Genomic DNA, 16,725 nt, shown 5'->3' with positions numbered 1-16,725 from the left:
ATTATGAATAAGGCTGCTATGAACATAGTTGAACAAATGCCCTTGTTGTGTGATGGAGCATCTTTCCGGTATATTCCAAGGAGTGGAATAGCTGGGTCTTGAGATAGCCCTATTACCAATTTTCTGAGAAAGCTCCAGATTGATTTCCAAAGTGGTTGTGTAAGTTTGCACTCCCAACAGCAATGAAGGAGTGTTCCTCTTTATCCTCATCCTTGCTAGCATGTGGTGTCACTTGAGTTTTTGATCTTAGCCATTCTGATAGGTATAAGATGGAATCTCAGAGTTGTTTTGATTTGCATTTCTCTGGTGACTTAAGGACGTTGAGCTTTTTTTTTTTTTAAGTCTCTGAAATACATCTTAGTTAGTACAGACTCTGAGAGGAGATATCATGTACATATGAGCCCCAAACTGGATGCAGGGGCTTTTGGGTCTTGGTGTTGTATGGCTGTCCATTGCTCCACTTTGAGATGCTCTCAAGAGAGGACCACTCCAGAGAGCACTTCAGGGCTCCAGGTTCCGGCTGCTATTCCAGGTTCCAGCAGCAACTTTGGTTGAATTGCTGGTCTGCTGAAATCCTGCCGACTACACCACGGGAATCACTCCCAGGAACTGAGTCCAAAAAGGTCTACTTCTCCTGTTCCCATTAACCTCTTTTCTCTCCTGTCTAGGGTAGGTGGGTTAGAAGGAAGGTATAAACATTAAAGAACCCCAAATAAAGTAGGTTTGGAAAAAGGTTGACGCCTACAGCTGACACTAACAGACCCCGCCAGAGGCTCAAGTTAGCCTTATATTTTTGACTATGAGACAATGGTGTGTGATAGCAAATGCTCTGTTATCTCCACACTTGACTACATCCTGGTTGCACTGTGTGTTATCTCTGCACTTGCCTGTATTCTGGAAGATCCGAACCACTGCCTTACTTGGAACCAATCAGCTTAAAGGTTGGCTGGTAATACTTCGTCTAGGTAGCCAAAATGAACTTAAGATGTATAACTGCCCACCCCCCTCCCCCAGATCTTCTGCCCTTGATTTTTTTTTTTCTATAAAAGACTGCCTTAAGAACAGGTCGATGGCACGGTTTGGCTCCTGAATCTACAGTGTCCTTGACTGTGGTCGGTCTTGAGGTGTTGCGTTTAACAAACCATCCATATCCAACGGAGACCAGGGTCTGAGCGGTTTGCGCAGCTTTCTTTTTGGGACCGCATCATCCCCCGCCTTGTTTAGACAGGTCTCAACGAGGAGGGCTCAAGTTGTTGTTGTTTTTAACTCTTATTCTCCTCTCTTATGTTACGTCTCAACTACAGTTTCCCTTCCCTCTGCTCCCACTTAGCCCCTCACCTCCTCTCTCCCCCACATCAATTCCTCCTCTGTTTTGCTTCAGATATAGATATAGATATTATAGATATAGATATTATAGATATAGATATTATAGATATAGATATTATAGATATAGATATTATAGATATAGATATTATAGATATAGATATTATAGATATAGATATTATAGATATAGATATTATAGATATAGATATTATAGATATAGATATTATAGATATAGATATTATAGATATAGATATTATAGATATAGATATTATAGATATAGATATTATAGATATAGATATACAGACAGACAGACAGATAGAGGCTCCCAGGGATACCCACTGAACACTCCATAAGACTGGGCACAAACCCTCATATCACAGCTGGATTTGGCGACCCAGTAGGAGGTAAAGAGTCCCAAGGACGGGCAAAAGAGTCAGAGATGACCCCTGTTCCCATTGTTGCGAGTCCCAAAAGAACACCAGGCGTTACAACCATGAGATATAAGCAGAGGACCTAGCTCCTCTGCAAACCCGTATAGAATGTGTTTGTTGCTTCGGTCTCTGTGAGCCCGTCCCTATGTGCCTTGCTTAGCTGATCTTTTAGATCATGTTCTCCTGCAGTCCTAGACCTTTCTGGATCCTAAAGTCTTTCCTACCCCAGTTTTGTGGGGTTTCCCTGGCTCTGCCTAGTGTTTGGCTGTGGGTCTCTGCATCTGCTCCCATCAGTTGCTGGATTTATGGCCCTCTGATGACAACTGGACTAGGCACTGATCCATGAGCTCAACAGATTATTTATCTATTTATTGCTAATCATGTCTGGTTCTATCCTTATCCGGAGTCTCTGGGCTGTCCTGCCTCTGGTCCTCTGGTTCCTGGGCATCTAGGCAGTGTCAGGCACAAGCTCCCTCTTGTGGTGTGGACCTCCAGTTGGACCAGTCATGGGTTGACCCTTCCCACGTCTTCTGAGCCATCAATGGCTCAGCAGGTCTCGCAGACAGGACAGATTTTTGACATCAGTGGTTTTGTGACTGGGTTGATGTCTCCGTCCCGTGCCTGGGAGCCTTGCCTGGTTATGGAGGATTTGCCACTTCAGGTTCTGTAGCTCCCATTTACTGGGAGACTTGGCTAGGGTCACCCTTGTGGCTTCCAGGGAGTTTCTACTGCACTAGGTTCCTGTACGGCCTCCCAAATGCCCGCCCCCCGCCCCCACCCATTTCTGTTGTCTCCCATTTCATCTCTTCCACCTTCTGTCCGATCAGCTCCTGTTTCCATCCTCACCCACCCCAGTCTACCCTCAAAATTCTATTTCCCCTTCCCAGGGAGAACCAGGCACCTGATAAACATTTAAAAACCTTCAGAGCCCTTAGCCATTGGGGGAAATGCAAGGCAAAACAACTTTGAGATGCCATCTTGTGCCTGTCAGAATGGCTAAGATAAAAAAAAAAAAACCCATTTGTGACAGCTCACGCAGTCGAGAATGAGCAACAGTCTCCTCCGTTGCTAGTGGGGGTGCAAACTTGTCCAGCCACTATAGAAATCGATATCAAAATTCCTTGGGAAAATTGGGAATCTATTTACCTCCAGATCCATCTCCACCACAACACAAGGACACTGCTCAACCATGTTCATTGTAGCCTTATCCTTTTTTTTTTCTTGGAGAGGGAAATGATTTTTATTTCCTAAAATGACTCAATTAAAGGACACAATCTTTTTTTTATTTTTTAAAATATATTTTATTAATTTATTCTTATTACATCTCAATGTTTATCCTATCCCTTGTATCCTCCCGTTCCTTCCTCCCTCCCATTTTCCCCTTACTCCCCTCCTCTATGACTGTGACTGAGGGGGACCTCCTCCCTCTGTATATGCTCATAGGGTATCAAGTCTCTTTTTGGTAGCCTGCTGTCCTTCCTCTGAGTGCCACCAGATCTCCCCATCCAGGGGACGTGGTCAAATAAGGGGCACCAGAATTCGTGTGAAAGTCAGACCCCACTCTCCACTCAGCTGTGGAGAATGTCCTGTAAAGGATACAATCTTAAAGTCAACCTGTCATTGTAATATTAAGTATATTGAAAATACATTACCTTCAATTTCTATAAAAACAATTAAACACCTATTTTACACAGGGATGTTGAAGCAGGTTACTTTGCATAAAAGTAAACGGGTGCAGCTTTATCCATAATAGCCGCAAACTGGAAACAACCTAGCTATCCCTTGAGTGAAGATGATCCTGAGCAAGGTAGCCCAAGATCCAGAAAGACAAACATTGTATGTGCTCACTTGTAAGTGGACATTAGCTATTAGTAAGGGAAATTCATGCTAGAAATCCACAGACCCAGAGAAGCTAAGTAAGGAGGCTCAGTTCTTAGACAAAGTAACGGGTAGATTAAACCGCCCAGTGCATTTGCTCGAGAACGACTAATTTGATTTCTGAGAAATGGGTTCTGGGTGTCACGTGGGAGCCCCATCCAGACCTGCTGGAGTTCTGGCTCCTTCTATACAGGCCTGTGTGGCTTCCCCATAGCCTGGCAGCTGATTGCTATGAGTTTTCCCAGGAGCTTTGCCAGAGACTGCACAAGGTTTATTATCTATACTTGGACGGCAACGCCTAGACTTAAAAAGTGTTTTGATTCCACCTTTACATGCCGTTAGCTCTGGTGGGTGAGATGAGGTGGCCAGGCTTTTTTTTCCTTATGGCTAAGAACACTAAGGACATTCTACCGTTTGAAGCGGGCCACCCACAGGGCTGTGGCTTCACAGCCAGAGAGGTCAGGCCTCCCAAGAAGAGTCATGGTCACAAGGTCCTCGTAAGCATTTCATCCTTGCATCTGCTCTGGATTGTTCCCGTCTATGGCTCGCCATGGGTCTGGTGCAGAGCGAGGAGGATCGAGCCACGAGTGTCGGGCGACAGAGAGCATCTGGTATGACTGGGTTCCCGATGTTTCTCGCCTTCTCCCCTCATAACTAGGGCATAGCTTAGCAACAGGGAAGCTCCTCAGTGACGGGAGTGGGGTGGGGTGGCGGGAGTGGGGTGGGGTGGCGTTAGGGGGCTGTGGACTGGGGACTTTATGGTGACGGGATGGGGGACAGCAACACAGAGACACACGATCCCTATTAGCGGAGGACTCTTCACAACCTCCAATTCAGCTGTCCTGCAGCAACAGCCCAGTAATAGTCATGCCAAGACGGGATAGTAACAATAAAGCGACAGCATTATTTACTATTAGCCAAGTCCATGCTGCTGTAGAGCACCTGCATGCTCTCTTGTAGTTGCCTGCCTGATGTCACCCCGTTATCCAATCGGTGTTCTACTGCCATCTAGCGGCAAGTTTTTGGAACGCGACTCAAAAACCCCCTTTAGGCGGGGTGGTTGTCCCGATTAGAGTGCAAAGGTATCCTGGACCATGCCTTAAACCTCATGGGATCACGTGATATAAAACGCGTGTTTAGAAAGATCACCCACAGGCTGGAAAAGAGTTCACGCAAATGAAAGATTAGTTAAAAACCTGGTGCGGTGGCCACCTTTTAATCTCAGCAGATCAATTTCTGTGAGTTGGAGGCTAGCCTGGTCTACATAGCAAGCTCCGGTCCATCCTGGGCTACATAGTGAGGCCTTATCTCAAAAACAAAAATCGTGTAAGAAATTAATACCCAGAACATAGCTCCTAAAATCAACAAAAGAAGCATTCTAACGTAATATTAGACAGACTTGAATAGATAGTCATACGATCAATATACACAATCAATAACCTGAGAAAAATATACTCAACCTATTGATTCCAGGGAAAGGAAATAACCAAAGACTTCAGACTCAGGTAGAATGGTTATGACAAAAAGGAAAATCAACCATAAACAGTTGTTGGAGTTGAAAGCCCTGTGTGTTGCTACTGGGAACGTAAGGAGGCTCAGCTGCTCTGAAAGCAAGGTAGCAACTTCTCACAAAAGTTAGTCAGAATTACCGTGTGACTCAGCAGTTGCAGCTGTGGACATGTGGCAAATACAACTGAGAACAGCAATGCAGCGGACACTTAGGCATCGATGCCTGTAATGGTATATAGTAGCCCAAAGTGGAAGCAATCCAAGTGTCTATTAACAGAAGAGGATGGGGAAGTGAAATGTGGTTAATCTGTGGAATACTATTCAGACATAGACATTCTGGTTATTCCCCCCCCCCAACATGATAAGTGTTGACGATATTATACTAAACAAAATAAGCACGATAGGTTAAAAAACCATATTTTTAAAGTTTTTATTGGTTCTATGGGAATTTCTTACAATGCATTTTGATAATTTTCATCTCCTTCTCGAATTATTTCCAGATCTATGCTCATTTTTAACCACTAATCTTGGTGTCTAGTTAAAAAAAAAATCAGTTCCAATTTGTGTTGCTCTTATGCTCTCAGATATATGGCATTCCAACGGAGCATGGTCCCTGAGTGGGAAAGTAGGCAAGTTAAGTTGAATGAAGAGATGCAGTATTCCCAGTGCTCAGAATACTCCTGCAAACACCTCAGATGCTGAAGTGGCCGGTAAATGTTCAAGTCCCTAAACCTTAGGTCACAGGATTGACCCAAGCTGTTTGTCAAACAAGCTCACATTGTGGCCACAACCAATGAGCCTAATACGTACAATTGAGATCTTGGATCTTTCTCCACAAATGCCGCCGCAGAGAGAAGTCTGTAAGACGGAGTGCAAAGTGAGGGAGGGTGCTAGAGACAGGTGAGGTGGCCTTGCAGGCGGAAGTACCTGGTGACTTCCTTCCTAAAGAGACTCAGGGCCAATCTGACTAGAAGAAAAAGAAAGGAAGCAAGAGTGATGGGCGCAAGCTCAAGGCAGACAAATCTCAGATGGAGAGGGAATGTGGCCCTGAAAACCCTAACCCTAACCCTAACCCTACCCCTAACCCCTAACCCCTAACCCCTAACCCCTAACCCCTAAACCCAACCCCAACCCCCAACCCCCAACCCCCAACCCCCTTACCCTAACCCCAATCCTAACTGAAGTCCGGCCCCTAGCCGAGGCGGTATAGGCAATTGGCAGCTGGTTGATCGCACCCCGGTAGACGGCCATACACCTAAAAGTATCTGAGCAGCGCAAATTGGGCTTTGATGGCTTTTTAAAAACTGAGCCCAGAGTTGGGTAGATGGGACTGAGCGATGGATCTGACGAGGGGGGGGGGAGTTGGTGATGGGGAGGAGGGTACGGTCGAAATATATTGTATGAACCTCTCAAAAGTTAATGTTAAAAAGAAAAGACAGCGGGGGTGTGGATGAGCACGCTGCACACAGGGGATGCGCACGATAGCAATGATGGAGATGAACAGCTGGAAATTGTCTTAAGACGCTGCAGGTACGGGTCAGTGTCAGACGTACAGCCCGCGTGCCTCTCTGAGACCCGGTTTGCTGCCTGCGCAGGGGCACGGCTTCTCACTTCAGTTCTCAGAAGGGAATGCAGCAGTGCTGAGAGTCACGTGCACTATGGGGGCGTGCACCATCCCTTCTAGCCTTAAATACATCTTAGTTTCTCTGCTATCAACACTACGGCTTTATGTAAAGTTTAATCCCTTTATAAGCATGCTTACGGATGACTGGACTTCCATTATCTCTGGATGAAAATAAGCCTCTTGGAGGGGTCGGTGGCAGGAGCTGGTTCTCGGCAATCCCACTCACCGCTCTTAACTTTGAGAGTTGTCTTCCGCACGATCCATTTCATCTGGCTTTGGGCTCCATACCATGTAGGCAGGACAAGGGTGGGGGATTTTTTTTGGGGGGGGGAGGAGACCCGGAGAAAGAACAGGATGTTTCTGTCTTCCCAGCCCCACTAGTGTAGACGAGAAAGAATGCAATTAGTGACTTAGGCCAGTGAACTGGAGTAGGAGTCCACGGTGGCATGACCAGAGCTGCTCTTTTCGCAGAGCGTGAATGGCGACTCACCATCTTTTCACAGAGCTCTTTCTGCGGGGGCAGAGCTACGGGAACATCATGGCTTGCAAGTCTGGCTGTGATTCCCTGCACACGTTTCTGATAAGGAACCGCAGGTGGCTGGACAAACTGTAGAGATCTTGTTTTTTTCTTGTTTTTTGTTTTTTGTTTTGTTTTTTTGTTTTTTTTTGAGACAGGGTTTCTCTGTGTAGTCTTGGCTGTCCTGGACTCACTTTGTAGACCAGGCTGGCCTCAAACTCACAGCGAACCTCCTGCCTCTGCCTCCCGAGAGCTGGGATTAAAGGCGTGCGCCACCTAGAGATCTTTATCACTGCTGTGCTTTTCATTTAGCGGGCAACTCTCTGCTGGGTTAGCGTTGATTCGGAATTGAAGTTTGCCTGGAATTCGTTTAGTGGAGTAGAGCTGCACCCAGTTCTGATAAAGAAGCTGTGACGCGACCTCCCGCCTGCAGGAAAGACGCTCGACACCAGGATCCTTCCCAAACACGCTTTATTGGGAGCGCCCTTGAAACTGAAGCGAAAGACCCCGAACTCCCCTAGAGCTTGAACTTAAATACCATCTAAAGCGGCGTGTTAACACCTCACAGGTTCAGGCAGAATGCCTAATTAACATATGAGTGCAGATAGGTCAACAGCTTACACAAGCGTAGTTACAATTAGCATAGTCCCCCTGACGGGAGGGGCAACTGGAGATAGCTCTAGCAAACGCATGCGTACTGGCAATTGTTTACAGGTAGCAGCACACAGACCAGCGCCATTACTGGGTGCGGCTGGCACAATCGTGGCTGGCTCCTTACAAAGCTGCCCTTCCCCAAAGGGATTCTGAGTGAGTACCTTAACATTTACATGTGTGATTTTTTTTTTAAATGTGTAACTCACGATCTCCTGGGACACTGAAGTAGGCAAGTGTGGGGCCAGGGATGGGGGGGGGGGGAGGAGGCGGCAGCCATGCTCATCTTCTTCATTTGTGCTCCGCAATTGGCAAACTTAGTCGTACTGGATGTTTTCCTGGTTTCAATGTCAGATTGCTTCAGGTTGCTTTTGGCTGGATTCAGCAAAGCGAGGACATATGCAAAAATTTGGAAGGGCAAGGAAGGGAAAATGTCTATGCCTTTTGCCCTAACTTTGCCTTTCCCAACACAGCTAGTAGCAGATGAAACTCCGTCTCCTTAGATGCAGGACATAGCAACCTTCCCTTCTGTGTCATCCTTCCCCAGGGATCCTTCCCTGGGTTCTGAACACCCCTTCCTATCCCTCTCCTTCCCCATTGCCTCTTCTTTCTCTTTCCTTCTCTCTAAGTCGTTGCTGTGATGTGCTGCGATGGCCACCAATCTGTCTGCGTGCATCATCCCAACTAGATCAACGTTTCCCCGTTTTTAAGTCCCCTTGTTCAAGTATTTAAATGCTCGATCTGATTGTTTTTTTCTTTCATAGGGTAATTCTGTTTAAAGCACATAGTTTTGAGAGAAATATGTATTTGTGAAACTTTGTTGAGACACGAGGGACATGTCCCATGAAAGTCTTCGCCTACCAAGAGAGTGGGATAGATGTGAGGACATCTTATTGGGACTCTAGGTGAGAGAAGTATGGGAGAATGGGGAAATAGAAGGATCCAGAGGGCCCTAGAAACCTACAAGTAGAACATTATGATGGGCGGATCTGGGCCCAGGGGTTCTGCTCAAACTATGGTACCAGCCAAGGACAATACGTGCAGTAAACATTGAACCCCTACCCAGATCTAGCCAATGGACAGGGCATTCTCCACAGATGAATGAAGAGTGGGGTCTGACTTTCACATGAACTCTGGTGCCTCATATTTGACCACGTCCTCTTGATGGGGAGGCCTGGTGGCACTCAGGGTAAGTATAGCAGGCTACCAAGAAGAGACTTGATATCCTATGATCATATACAGGGGGAGGAGGTTCCCTTCCATCACAGTCATAGGGGAGGAGAATAGGGTGAAAGTGGGAGAGAGGGAGGAATAGGAGGATAGAAGGGATGGAATAACAATTGAGATGTAATATGAATGAATGAATAAATAAATAAATAAACTTTGTTGGGACAGAGCTTAAAATGACATACATAGGGTGGGGGATGTTAGCCAGTGGTAGAGAGTGCTTGCATGTGGTACATGAAGTCCTCAGAGTTGTCCTCAGCAACACAGGGTGATAGAAAAGAACTATATGTCTGTAGAAAAAGCAGCCAAAATATTAGAAGCTTTCTCGTCATTTCAAGCCAGTGTGACCAAAAGTGGGTGAGCTTATGCCGTGAAGAATAGATTGGATGGCTTTAATTTGCATAGTTTTACCGAGCTGCGTTGAGTTTCATGGCTGAGGTCATGAGCGTATCATGTTTTTACTGAAATGCTCATGATTTTGTGAGATCTTTCAGGATTTCCAGAGCTTCAGAAACATGATGACTATCGAGCATATCCAGAATTTAAAACTTTCAAAACTGTAAGCCTGAGTAGAGATTGGGGCCAGGAATCTCAGTGTAATATTTTTCTTTTTTCTTTTCTTTTTCTTTTTTAATCTCAGGGTAATTTAAGGCACATAAGAGAACTAATGGGTGTCTTGTTGGGCTTTTAGGAGATGTTATCATATGGAAATAAGTCACCTTAGCTGCTAAGGTGGATAGAGTGTGAGGAGACAGAGCATTATAGTGACTCACGTGGCTATGTGTATAGTGGCCATTGGTGTGTTGGCTCCCACTGTAGCAACATGAGAGATGCCAGCCCTTTTTTTTTAATGATGGAATTCAATTAGTATAAGAGCTTTGGGGCCCTATTTTTTGTGGAGATGTACATTTACAGGGTTGATAGCTCCCTTTCCATTTTTGTTTTCCTGAAAAGGTAGTAGGACTGCATTGTGGAAGGCTTTTGTTAGACTGGTATAGTTATATAAGGCCAGAGCGTTTGTCTTGGGCGCCCTCTGTGGGAAAGATGATGTCAGGACAACAAAAGGCAGGTTGTGTTTCCATTTAATCTCAGCGGAGTGCATCCTGGAGGCCTGATTCAACCTTTCAGCGAGATGCTCTTGGAAAGCTATTTACATTGGGAAGATCCTATGGGTACTAACTTTAAATGGCTCTGTATATTATGATAATACAGAACTGATTGGAAGTCCTTTTTTTTTTTTTTTGTAGGCTGTTCTCTTAAATGAGAAAATTTCCAAAAGTGGATTAGGCAGAATTCAGAGACACTTGTGTTCCTTTCTTGGGCTGTCAGACTATGGAAACAATGTTTCCCAAGAAATTAGAAAAATTTTTTAAAAAAGGGATCTCATGCTGAGATATGGAAAAGATGGGGTCTGGGTACCAATCAGAGGGGTGACTTGCCTCTTGGAGAGAGTTCACACACTTTTGACAACTTATCAGATCATTTTTTACAGGAAATAACGAAGTCCTGACCATGGTGATGCATGGGACAACACCCTGACCCAGCATAGCTTACCTACGGACATTTGTGCCCATTTACTTAATCCAAAACTCCATGTGAAGACCCTCAATACAGGCACACGTAGGTTCATTAGAGAGATGATTGATAGCTTGATGATAGATGATAGATAGATAGATAGATAGATAGATAGATAGATAGAAGTTAAGAGAGATTGTACCTTTCCCCCTTCTCAATGCACTTGCATTGGGAAAAAAAGCCTGCTTTCGATCTTTACTTGTGTCTTTAATTGGATTACTGAGGATGGGTGGATAAGCCTGGCTGGGAAGGGATGCCAGTGCTGCCTGTCTCTCACCATAAATGCTCCAGTAACATTTGAGGGACCAATCTGTTTCTGCCTGGCTGAGTAATTTCTATTCTATGGTAGCTCCTCCCTGTGCAGTTCTGCTGTTCTGTGATTGCAGGAAAGGTGACAAGGAAGGTAGCATGTCTTGCTGATCTGACACATTGGGGGTCGTCTGGGTGGACTGACGGTGTGTGTTTGATCTTATTCCAAAAATCAAAACAGAACAAAACAGAACACCAGGCACAGGTCAGGCAGACAAATGAAACCTATTCCTTTGATGTGTCCATTGGTTTAGCCTCTTTCCCCACTGAGGGAGACAGTGTAAGATTCCAACAAATTCCTGCCGTTCGAAGTTATGTGTTGTTTACTTCCTAGCATCACGGAGCTATATCGACTCATGGCATCTGAGAGGTGATTGGGTGAAACCACCTGGTTTACATCCAATACCGATGACCTCATAGAGCAGAGCACCTAGCCAAGAGGTAAGCAGCCGATATCATGGCTCCCTCACCTCTACGGCATTTTCCTTGTCGAATCCTCTGAACGGCATTACCCAGGTCAGCTAGTGTGACAGGGGGGAACCTATCAGGACTGAAGAGTAATGACAAGGAACGAAAGTCTAAAGGAGAGGAGAACCCCTAGGATGGGCGGGCACAAGGACAGTCTCAGGTGCCTTGCTAAAGAGATTAGGTGTGCTTTGGGTCCAAGGAAGTCAGTTCTAACAGGACTCTCTGTATGGGACATTCCTGTGTCCTGCTGTGACGAGGGGACAGGAGAGTGAGACCCTGGAAGTGAGATGTAGCGAGAAGCAGTGAGGCCCAAACTTCTCACCCCCTATGAAGAGACGGGAGACACCCCTGCTTCCAGCTCATGACCCTTTTTTTTTCTCTGTTTCCAGCTCATTTCCATGAACTGGCAAATTAGGATGCTCGAGTAAGCTGCTCTGCTGTGTGTATGTCAGGAGAGCCAAGCAGGTTACACAAGTGGTGCATTTGGGACACCAGAATCACATTTAAAAAAAAATTTCTTATAAACAATGTGATTCACAGTAGGGCAGACATTAATGTAGAAGGGATTAGAGGATAGCAGTGTAACCATCCCAGAATCTCACCATTTACACTGGAGATCACACGTCTGTGGGTTGGGTCTCCTCATGCGGTAATAGCGCCACCTGGTGACTCACAGGGAAGGGTGCGTCCCTACAAGAGCTAGCCGTCCCTTGTGCGTTGTGTCTCCCACACAAGGGTTCAGTTCTCACAGGCCTGGTTCTAGGGCTTCCCAAGCACCCAGGTGTGTGTGCGTGTGTGGTGTGTGCGTGTGGTGTGTGTGTGTGTGTGTGTGTGTGTGTGTGTGTGTGTGTGTGTGTGTAAACTGGATGTAGATGCAGGTTGTTTCCTGGGGCACTGAATATTCACGTAGCCCTTTCCACAGCAAAACATGTCATCACTGTAGCTAGAATCTGAGCCCTTGGGCCGTGGTTACTCACGATCTCATCCCAGTAAACACATGTTTTACATACTGAAAGGCAAAGGCAACATAGAAACACTTAACATTTATATATATTTCAGGGGCAGTATGTGGAGGTATATGTGTGGTCATCAGCTCTCTCCTTCCATCACGTAGGTTCGGGGAATTGAACTCAGGTCATCCAGTTTGGCAACAAGTGACTTTGCCACTGTGCCATTTCACCCTCCTAAATTCCTCACTTTACACTGGCTCTGGAGATCAAGGATTTTGGTTTGCGCTTGTGAGCGAGAACACAGAAGCACTTGGCTATGTCTCTCTGTGCACCAGACCTGACATGGGTCCATAATTTGCCTTTAGACATCTCCTAGAATCAAGCTCCACTTGACTCAAGACGTTTGGGTCCCTTGTTTCAGGGAGTGCTGAGATCTATCATTATCAATGACAATGAATTTGGGAGTGAGAGATAGAGCTCGTCTCCTGAGAGCAGGAGCTGACCTGGCCTCCCAGCAAGACTGGCTCTCACAGAGCATCTGCATCAGGCCACTCTGTGACTCTGATGTGCAGGACGCCGGCTCCAGCAGTGTGTTCAGTGATCCAAGGAGGGTATGTGGGTCAGTGATCAATGAAAAGCAGACACACACACACACACACACACACACACACACACACACACAGTGGTGCATGCACACATGCATGTGCACACACACACACACACACACACACACACACACACACACACACACACACCTTTTAGATGGATCAAGGCTCAAACAATTTCATTTTTTTTTCTTTCACAGCTTATATTCCCCGGCAAAATCTTTCAAGCAGTATAAAAATTACCATGTCTTTATATTCTATGTTTCTTCAAGCAAATGATTACAGTAACTACAAGTGAAAAACAACATGATCCCCAACATTCTTTCATTATTAAACATTTTACAGATTAAAAAAAAAAACCAAATTATTCCCAAGAAACCACATACATTCATGTTTAAGCAACTTGTTACAGATTAGCAAAGCGTAAGCAGGCAAGATATTTTTCTCAGCCAGTTTTCTAAGTATATAAAATAAGAAAATAATCACAAATATAAACTTTATATAAAAACAATCAGCCATTTTTACTGTAGACCCTTAGAGTGCACAGTACGAGCCAACAGTTTTTAATTAAATCATATTAGGAAGCTAAGCACAAAAATTGGCACAGGAAATTAATCAATGCCTCTGAGCACTAATCCAGCTTTACCAAGAAAGGCGTGTCATTGAGTGATTTGGTCCGCCACTGTCTTGGTCCCTGACCTCAAATGGGCCCCTTAATCAATATTAAAAATTTGTCTTTCTGAGCTTTAATTTGTTCTCTAAGACTTTCTACACCAAAGCCACAAACAAAATCATCCTACCCTAACTATATTAACAATCTACATCCCTACTTTCTTTCTAAAGGTGGTGATTGAGTCATTAATCTTCTTTGTCAGCAATACATGGAAAAAGATCAATCACTGTTATTGTAAGTGCCAATGATACTGCCCGCTGAGGAGCTGGGAACTCCATTAGGGTTTTATACAACTCACAGACAGGCAAGGCAAAACCCCATAGCTGTATAAAGTCCTTAGGACTTGTAGCCCCCAGGGCTCTGCCTCTCTGAGACACACCCATCATGGCTGCGCTAACTGGTTCCCTCTCTCCACCCAGTTCTAAAGCTGCCTGCTGTTCCTCTCACATGACCCCAGACACGGATGCATATAGACAAGTGTCTGGCCACTCCATAGCCATGCCCGCATGTGGACAAAATCGTTAGCACTGTCCAAACCTCAGCTGTGAGCAAATATCCCTCCATCTGGGGTAATGTAGTTGGACTGCTGATCCCTACTGATTACAGTCACTGGAGCCTCCTCACAGTCCACACAGCACTGTGTCAGTCAGCTTGAGTTGCCATAACCAAAACCACAGCCTCACAAATTAGGCAACAGGCACACTCTGACAGTCCCGAGATGCCAGAGTCCAAGGTGCACACTGCCCCCGTCCTGTGACTTTTCCTGGGAAGTTGTGACACAAAATCTCCTCACCTCAGGCAGCGAACCGACAGGCTACAGTAACAGTTCAACCACAGGCCCACATTTACAACCAACAAATTCGAGTTCCTTAGAAGGGTGTGGGCAAGGGGCTATGAAAGGGGTCAGGGAGAGCCGACCCCAGCATGGCGGCTACCCGCGGGAGCTGTATCTTTGGAGCTCGCGGCAGGCAGCTCCCCTGGCAAGATAGTTTCTTCTCTCAGCCGTAGTCTGGCGCTTGTTGGATTTTGAGGGGGGCCCTGGGGATCCTGATGGTTTTTGTTTTCCTAGACAGGCATGCAACTGTTGTGCAGTTCTGTAGCCCGAGGCACCTCCAGGAGGAAGTGTTTGAAGGAAGTCACCGTATCTGTCTTGAGTTTCTGTGAAGGCTCCAGGCCTAGTTTAGCCTTCTCTGCCCTCTCGTCGTGGACTCTGGATTAGACATTTATCTTTAATTGCATCAATACATGAGAATTTTGGAAAAATGATTGGCAACATTTCTATACATGCTTAAGGAAACTATGTTCAAATAAGCATTGTAATGGAAGTCTCCCTCTTGATTGGGAGAAACCAGACATTCAAAGCTTTCAAGGGAGGCAGATTGAGAGTTGAGATCTTTAAAACTGTAGCTTGAGACAAACATGGCGGGAAGGCAGCTATGAGAGTGTGGGGGCTTAAGGTTTACCGCCTGTATTGTCCTTGGCTGGTGCCTTAGTTTGAGCGGGACCCCTGGGCCCAAATCTGCCTATCATAATGTTCTACTTGTAAGTTTCTAGGACATTCTCCACTGTTGAGTGGAGAGTGGGGTATGACTTTCACAGGAACTCTGGTGCCTCATATTTGACCATGACCCCTGGAGGGGGAGACCTGGAGGCACTCAGAGGAAGGACAGCAGGTTACCAAGAAGAGACTTGATACCCTATGAGCGTATACAGGGGGAGGTAATCCCCCTCAGGAACAGTCATAGGGGAGGGGAGTAAGGGAAAAATGGGAGGGAGGGAAGAATGGGAGGATACAAGGGATGGGATAACCATTGAGATGTAACAAGAATAAATTAATAAAAAAAATCCTGAGGGAGGGGGGAAAGAAAGTGTGGGGGACACATGGCTGATCTGAGGACAGAGGGAACCTACAGAAACACATTTTGTTTGAAAGCGCCAAAATGCTGTCTGATATATCCTACGCTGGCTTAACAAATAAAAATGAAAAAAAAACTCAACAACCTGCCAATCATGAGCTCCAGGGTCTGTGGGTGGGACCTATGAGTGGTAATTTGCTATATGGCCATGTTGCCAAGTGATCTTATTTTTTTTTGTTTTTTGTTTTTTTAAAATTTATTAATCTTCCTTTTTATGGGATGGGTGTTTTTGCTCTCATATATGCCAGTGCACCATGTACGTGCTGTGCCTGCAAAGGCCAGAAGAGGGCATCTTGAGACTGGAGTTATAGACGGTTTTTGGCCATCGTGTCAGTGCTAAGGATGCACCTCAGGTTTTCTGGAAGTGCAACTGGTGCTCTTAACTACCGAGCCGTCTCTCTACTGCTCAGATTCCCTTCCTGATATTTGTATTTATACCCAGAGATTTGTGCTTCTCTCAACCTTGACCAAAGACAAGTCTCCAGATGTTCAAGGGTCACATACATCAACGTCCCAACCAAAGGTCAGGGGACATGCTGGAACAGTGTGTAGCAAGAACATAAGAGTCAGAGGTTAGGGAAGGGAGCCGCGAGATGCCGTCTTCCGGACACGACACAGCTGATGCACACACCAACTCACAGAAACTGAGACTGCCTGCACGATACCTAGACAAGTGCAAGTCTGTTAACTTTCCGGTGTGCATGGGAGGCATGGGGGTTCCTGAAGCAGCACCTCAGGTTGAGGAGTGATTGACAGCTGAAGTTTGCTGGGGGATGGATGGTTACTTACTTTGAGGATATGGCTGCAGGTATATTGCTCAGGCCACAGTGGATGGTCCTATATTGATTCACACACGGTCAGCAGTAACTGAGCTCAGGATACGGTTACTAACAACAATAATCAGAGAGGACCTCAGGTTGGCAGCAATAAAAAAATTCACTACAAGTTTTTTTTTTTTTAAGGTCTGGTAAGGTGGCACATGCCTGTAATCCCAGCACTCAGGGAGGCAGAGGCAGGCAGATCTCTGTGAGTTGGAGGCTAGCCTGGTTTACAAAGTGAGCCTAGGACA

The sequence above is a fragment of the Acomys minous genome, assembly GCF_964271855.1.
Source record: "Acomys minous genome assembly, chromosome: 20".
Classification (NCBI taxonomy): domain Eukaryota; kingdom Metazoa; phylum Chordata; class Mammalia; order Rodentia; family Muridae; genus Acomys; species Acomys minous.
Note: the sequence above shows the minus strand (reverse complement) of the source record.